This window comes from Zalophus californianus, chromosome X (assembly GCF_009762305.2).
Source record: "Zalophus californianus isolate mZalCal1 chromosome X, mZalCal1.pri.v2, whole genome shotgun sequence".
Lineage (NCBI taxonomy): Eukaryota > Metazoa > Chordata > Mammalia > Carnivora > Otariidae > Zalophus > Zalophus californianus.
In genome coordinates, this window is record NC_045612.1 from 60404320 (window position 1) to 60412221 (window position 7902).

Sequence of the window (7902 nt, forward strand, 5' to 3'; positions counted from 1 at the left end):
ATAGCTAGAATGGAGAAATCAATTAATGGCAACACAGAGTCTTTAAGGGTAGAAATGAAAGCTGAATTGGCAGAACTTAAAAATGCTATCAATGAGATCCAATCCAATCTAGATAATCTACCAGCTAGGGTAAGTGAGGCAGAAGAATGGATAAGTGACCTGGAAGACAATTTAATAGATAAAAAGGGAAAAGAGGAGGCCAGGGAAAAACAACTCAGAATCCATGAAAATAGAATCAGAGAAATAAGTGACAACATGGAGCATTCCAATGTCAGAATTATTGGAATCCCGGAGGGAGTGGAGAGAAAGAGAGGACTAGAAGATATATTTGAGCAAATCGTAGCAGAGGACTTCCCTAATCTGGGAAATGAAACAAACATTCGTGTCCTAGAGGCAGAGAGGACCCCTCCCAAGGAAAACAGGCCAACACCCCGGCATGTAATAGTAAAACTCACAAATCTTAGAACCAAGGAAACCATCTCAATGGCAGTTAGGGGAAGAGATACCTTATGTACAGAGGGAGGAACATCAGAATAACGTCAGACCTATCCACAGAGACCTGGCAAGCCAGAAAGGCCTGACAAGACATATTCAGTGTACTAAAAGAGAAGAACATGCAGTCAAGAATACTTTATCCAGTAAGGCTGTCATTTAGAATGGATGGAGAGATGCAGAGCTTCCAAGACTGACAGAAACTGAAAGATTATGTGACCACTAAGCAGGCCCTGCAAGAAATATTAAGAGGGGGTCTATAAAAGGAAAAAGACCCCAAGAGTGATATACCACAGAAATGTACAGGGACAATCTATAAAAACAAGGTATTCACAGGCAATGTGATGACAATTAATTCATATCTTTCAATAATCACTCTCAACGTGAATGGCCTAAATGCTCCCATAAAATGGCACAGGGTTGCAGATTGGATAAAAAGACAGGACCCAACCATATGCTGTCTACAAGAGATTCATTTTGAACCTAAAGATACATCCAGACTGAAAATGAAGAGATGGAGACCTATCTTCCATGCCAGCGGACTTCAAAACAAAGCTGGGGTAGCAATTCTTATACCAGATAAATTAAATTTTAAACTAATGTCTGTAGTTAGATACAGAAGGACACTATATCATTCTTAAAGGGACTATCCAACAAGAAGATCTAACAACTGTAAATATCTATGCTCCCAACATGGGAACAGCCATCTACATAAGACAACTGTTCACCAAAATAAAAAGTCATATTGATAACAATACATTAATTGTAGGAGACCTCAATACTCCACTCTCAGCAATGGACAGATCATCTAAGCAGAAAATCAATAAAGAAACAAGAGCTTTGAATGATACACTGGACCAGATGGACCTCATAGATATTTATAGAACATTTCACCCTAAAACAACAGAATACTCATTCTTCTCGAGCACACATGGAACTTTCTCCAGAATAGACCACATACTGTGTCACAAATCAGGTCTCAACTGATACCAAACAACTGAGATTATTCCCTGCATATTGTCAAACCACAATGCTTTAAAACTGGAACTCAATCACATGAAAAAAATTCACAGAAATTCAAACACTTGGAAGTTAAAGACCACTCTGCTCAAGAATGTTTGGGTCAACCAGGAAATCAAGAAGAACTTAAACAATTCATGGAAATCAATGAGAACAAAGACACATCGGTCCAAAACCTATGGGATACTGCAAAGGCAGTCCTAAGTGGGAAATACATAGGCATCCAAGCCTCTTTCAAAAAATAGAAAAATCCTGAATTCATCAACTAACTCTACACCTTAAAAAACTAGAGAGAAAACAACAAATGATGCCTAAACCACGCATTAGAAGATAAATATTTAAGATTAGAGCAGAGATCAATGAATGAGAAACTAGAAGCACAGTAGATCGATCAACAAAACTAAAAGTTGGTCCTTTGAAAGAATTAATAAAATCGATAAACCACTGGCCAGATTTATCCCAAAGAAAAGAGAAAGGACCCAAATTAATAAAATTATGAATGAAAGGGGAGAGGGCACAACTAACACCAAGGAAATAGAAACAATTATTAGAAATTATTATCAACAACTATATGCCAATAAACTGAGCAATCTGGATGAAATGGATGCCTTCTTGGAAACCTATAAGCTGCCAAGACTGCAACAGGAAGAAACTGACAACCCAAATAGGCCAATAACCAGTAATGAGATTGAGGGAGTAATCAAAAACCTCCCAAAAAACAAGAGTCCAGAGCCTGATGGATTGCCTAGGGAATTCTACCAAACATTCAAAGAAGAAATAATACCTATTCTCCTAAAGCTGTTTCAAAAATAGAAACAGAAGGAAAAATTCCAAACTCATTCTATGAGGTCAGCATTACCTTAATCCCCCAAACAGCAAAGATTCCATCAAAAAGGAGAATTTCAGACTGATATCCCTGATGAATATGGATTCAAAAATCCTCAACAAAATCCTAGCTAATAGGATCCAACCATACATTAAAAGGATTATCCACCACGACCAAGTGGGAATGCAATGATGGTTCAACATTCGCAAATCAATCAATGTGATAGAACACATTAATAAGAGGAGAGAGAAGAAACATATGGTCCTCTCAATTGATGCAGAAAAATCGTTTGACAAAATACAGCATCCTTTCCTGTTTAAAACTCTTCAGAGTATAGGGATAGAGGGAACATTCCTCAAGTTCATAAAATCCATCTATGAAAAACCCACAGTGAATATCATCCTCAATGGGGAAATGCTGAGAGTCTTTCCCTTAAGATCAGGAACACGTCAAGGATGCCCACTCTCGCCACTATTGTTCAACATAGTACTAGAAGTCCTAGCAACAGTAATCAGACAACAAAAAGAAATAAAATTATTCAAATTGGCAAAGAAGTCAAACTCCCTCTTTTCATAGACAACATGATACTTTATGTGGAAAACACAAAAGACTCCACTCCCAAATTACTAGAACTCATAGAGCAATTCAGTAATGTGGCAGGATACAAGATCATTGCACAGATATCAGTTGCTTTCTTATACATTAACAATGCAACTGTAGAAAGAGAAATTAGAGAAACGATCCCATTTACAATAGCACCAAAAACCATAAGATACCTCGGAATAAACCTAACCAAAGAGGTAAAGGATCTATACTCTAGGAACTACAGAACACTCATGAAAGAAATTGAAGAAGACACAAAAAGATGGAAAAATATCCCATGCTCATGGATGGGAAGAATAAATATTGTTAAATTGTCTATGCCACCCAGAGCAATCTATACCTTCAATGCCATCCCGATCAAAATTTCAATGACAATTTTCAAAGTGCTGGAACAAACTATCCTCAAATTTGTATGGAATCAGAAAAGACCCCGAATCGCCAAGGAAATGTTGAAAAAGAAAAACAAAATTGGGAGCATCACGTTGCATAATTTCAGGCTATATTACAAAGCTGTGATCACCAAGACAGCATGGTACTGGCACAAAAACAGACATATAGGCCAATGGAAAAAAATAGAGAACCCAGATATGGACCCTAAACTGTATGGTCAAATAATCTTCGACAAAGCAGGAAAAAACATGCAATGGAAAAAAGACAGTCTCTTCAATAAATGATGCTGGATAGATAGGACAACTACATGCAGAAGAATGAAACTCGACCATTCTCTAACACCATTCACAAAGATAAACTCAAAGTGGATGAGAGACCTCAATGTGAGACAGGAATCCATCAAAATCCTAGAGAAGAACATAGGCAGTAATCTCTTTGAGATCACCCACAGCAACTTCTTTCAAGATATATCTCCAAAAGCTAGTGAAACAAAAGTAAAAATGAACTTTTGGGACTTCATCCAGATAAAAAGCTTCTGCACAGCAAAGGAAACAGTCAACAAAACAAAGAGGCAACCCACAGAATGGGAGAAGATCTAATTGCAGGGTTTAAGAAGTTGTACAATGTTGGACAACCTGGGTGGCTCAGTTGGTTAAGCATCTGCCTTTGGCTCAGGTCATGATCTCTGGGTCCTGGGACCAAGCCCCACAATGGGCTTCCTTCTTGGCTAGGAGTCTGCTTCTCCCTCTGCCCCTCTCCCCCACTCATGTTCTCTCTCTCTCTCTCTCAAATAAATAAATAAAATCTTTAAAAAAAAGAAGTTGTACAGTGTCTAATAGGCACACTTATTTTTTTAAGATTTTATTTATTTGAGAGAGAGAATGAGAGAGAGAAGGCACATGAGAGGGGTTAGGGTCAGAGGGAGAAGCAGACTCCCCGCTGAGCAGGGAGCCCGATGCGAGACTTGATCCCGGAACTCCAGGATCATGACCTGAGCCGAAGGCAGTCGCTCAACCAACTGAGCCACCCAGGCACCCTAGGCACACTTATTTTGTTAGTAAGTAATTCTGGTTATATAGTAATAAAACAAAATATTATTATTTTTTATTTCCATCCATACCTACTGTTTTCTCAAACAGCTGTTAGGGCATTTATTATGTTGTTTAGACCTAACTACTTGATAAACAGGAGTGTTAAGTGCTTTCTTTGACCTAAGGGTACTAGTCCAAGTTCAACAAACTTGAAAGATTCCCTCTGGGTTCATTTAACTTCCACCGGTCTATAATTGACAGCTGACTAATATGATGTGTATACTGATACTCCTATAGTAACTACAAAAATGAATGTTAAAAATAGGGGGTGGGGGATGGGTTAGCCTGGTGATGGGTATTAAAGAGGGCACCCCCTTAACCTGGAGGTGGACCCCAACATCCAGGCAGATTACTGACATACTAAGATGCCATGAACTGAGAAAGTTTTGGGAACTTCATTATTCTGACCTCCAAAGACTCAGAGAGAATGAAGGACTTTTCTCAAAATCAGAGATGGAACTAGGAACTTGTTATGACTATTAAAGTGAATCACAGGGTGCCTAGGTTCAACAACAAACACAAGACACTGAATGGAGAAATCTGTTACTCATAGGTCCTGGAGGAAGTACACAGCACAGCTCAAGGGACAGGGAGATAAATGCACAGTGCAAACAGAGAGAAAGGCAAACCCTGGGGAACATAATTTTATTAGAGCCTGTGGGTGGAGTGCTTTGGGGTTCTTGGGCTAGGCCTGGATTGGTCAATTCATACCAAACATTGGGACTTTATTAAGCCCCATGGGGGTCTTATCTAGGTGTCACATAAGGCATAAAGGCATTGAGAGGCAGAAGATACTTGATCACAAGGGCTGTTGGTGAAGTCGTATCAGGAATTCACATTGGCTTGTGACTCTGTGGGCTGATATCTAGGGCATGCTCGTGTATGATGGGGCTAGTGTCAGTTTAAAGTCCCTGAATTCTGCAGGCTGCTTGGCCTAATAGAATGGATAATGAGGCAGCAATACCATGGAATAGCTTAACTCAACTCTCAACAGGCCTCATAATTTGATTACACTCTAATATTCTTGTTTCTATACTATGCTGCCCCCCTTTGTCCATACATGATGACATCTTGCTTTTATTCTATTGTCCATTATTTACTAACATGTCAGGTATCTGCTCTTGCAGTTTTCATTTATGTATTAGAGACTGATAAAGATAGAAATATTCCATAAATGATGCATAGATAAGAAATAGGTGCATTGAATGTGCATGTGTACTGTTTTGCTTAGTGTCTTAAAACTACCTAGAAGAAGAAATAGAGTAAGTCCCCACCTAAAAGCAGTTTCTTGGCTCCTTCTCAAACCTCGGTCAGGTTCAGCCTACTTTCCTCCACTCCAGCCTCCACTATGTCCATCAGTGTGACCCAGAAGTCTTACCAGGTGTCCACTTCCAACACCCAGGGCTTCAGCAGCCGCTTATACATGATTGAGCCTGGTGCCTGCACCAGCTACTTGGCCTTCTCCAAGATGGGCAGCAGAAGCAGCTTCAGGGATGGTCTGGGCACCAGCATGAATATGGCCAGGGGCTACAGTGGGACCAGGAATGTGGGGACATCACAGCTGTCTCAGTGAACCAGAGCTTGTTGAGCCCCCTTACCCTGGAGGTGAACCCCAACATCCAGGCTGTTTGCACCCATGAGAAGCTGCAGATCAAGACCCTCAACAAGTCTGCCTCCTTCATTGACAGGGTGTGGCAACTGGAGCAGCAGAACAAAATTCTGGAAAGCAAGTGGAGCCTCCTGCAACAGCAGGAAGCATCTTGGGGCAACATGGACATGTTTGAGAACTACATCAATAACTTTTGATGACAGTGGGACACCCTGGGCCAGGAGAAGCTGAAGATGGAGGTGGAGCTTGGCAACATGCCGGGGCTGGTGGAGGACTTCAAGAATAAGTAGAAGGAGATCAAAGAGCATGCAGATATAGAGAATGAATTTGTCCTGCCTGGAAGGGCTGACCAATGAGATCAGCTTCTTTTTCTTTTAAGATTTATTTATTTATTTATTTATTTATTTATTTATTTATTTATTTATTTGAGAGAGAGAGAGCATGCACAAGTGGGGGGAGTGTCAGAGGGAGGAGAAAAATATCCAGCAGACTCCCCACAGAACAAAGAGCTGAGGGACCCCAATCCCACCACCACCACAAGATCATAACCTGCGCAGAAACAAGAGTTAGATGCTCAACTGACTGAGCCATCCAGGTGTCCCATGAGATCAGCTTCTTAAGGCAGCTGTATTAAAATTTCTGTGAGCTGCAATCTCAGATCTTGGATATGTCTACGGTGCTCTCCATGGACAACAACCACTCCTTAGACCTGGACTTCATCATCATTGAGGTCAAGGCTCAGTAAGAGGAGATCACCAACCACACCTGAGTTGAGGCTGAGACCATGTACCAAATCAAGTATGAAGAGCTTCAGACATTGCCTCGGAAGCACGGGAATGACCTCTGTCCCATGGAGATGGAGATTTCCAAGATGAGCTGGAACACCAGGCAACTCCAGGCTGTGATCGGGGTTGCTCAAAGGCCAGAGGGCTTCCCTGGAGGCCACCAACACTGATACTGAGCAGTGTGGGGAGCAAGCCATTAAGGATACTAATGCCAAGCTGGTCAAGCTGAAGGTTGCCCTTCAGTGCGCCAAGTAGGACATGGCATGTTAACTGGCTAGTAGCAGGAGATCATGAATGTTAAGCTCGTCCTGGGCATCAAGATCGCCACCTATGCAAACTGCTGGAGGCTGAGGAGAGCCAACTGGAGTCTGGGATGCAGAGCAAGCGTATCCATATTAAGACCATCAGTGACTACTCAGGAGGGCTGTGATTGGCCTTTGGGGGTCTCACAAGCCCTGACCTCAACTATGGCCTGAATTCCTTCCAGTCCAGCTTTACTCTTGTGGGGGCTCTGGTTCCTTCAGCCATGCCAGCTCCTCCTCGTAGTTGTGAAGAAGATCGAGACCCATGATGGGAACCTGGTGTCCAAGTCATCTTATGTCCTGTCCAAGTGAACAGCTACTATGGTTTCTTCCAGTCTCTCCACTCTTGTGGCTTCCATAGAGCCTTTGGGGGAAGGAACTATGCAAGGGAGCTTCAGAAATAGGAGACCCACCTGAGGCTCAGCCCCAGTCCTCAGCTTACCCTTGTGGGGAGTCTACTGCCCTCTTACCTATGCCCCAAACTAAAAGCCAATTCAAGTGTCTTTTCCTAAATAAAGCCTCAGATGGTTCTGCCAATCCCTCTTGACACACACAAAGAAATAGAATAAGTACAAAGTTTCAGTAAGTTTCATATATTTCAGTAACAGAACAAGGACTGTTTCAGGAGTGGTGGTAAGAATGCAAATAGTGCTAAAAGCAGTTGCACACAGACTTTAAGAACTTGATGATATAATACCATCCATGTTTTTAAAAACATTTAATTAAATAACATGAAAGCAGCAAAGAGATTTTCAATGGAACATCCTTTGTTTCCTTACAGGAA

General features: G+C 41.4%; 1 pseudogene; it reads left to right on the forward strand.

Annotated features, from left to right (window-relative positions):
• The first annotated feature begins 5770 nt into the window (after nucleotides 1-5770).
• Nucleotides 5771-7430, forward strand: LOC113930242 (annotated as a pseudogene).
• Nucleotides 7431-7902: the final 472 nt, after the last annotated feature.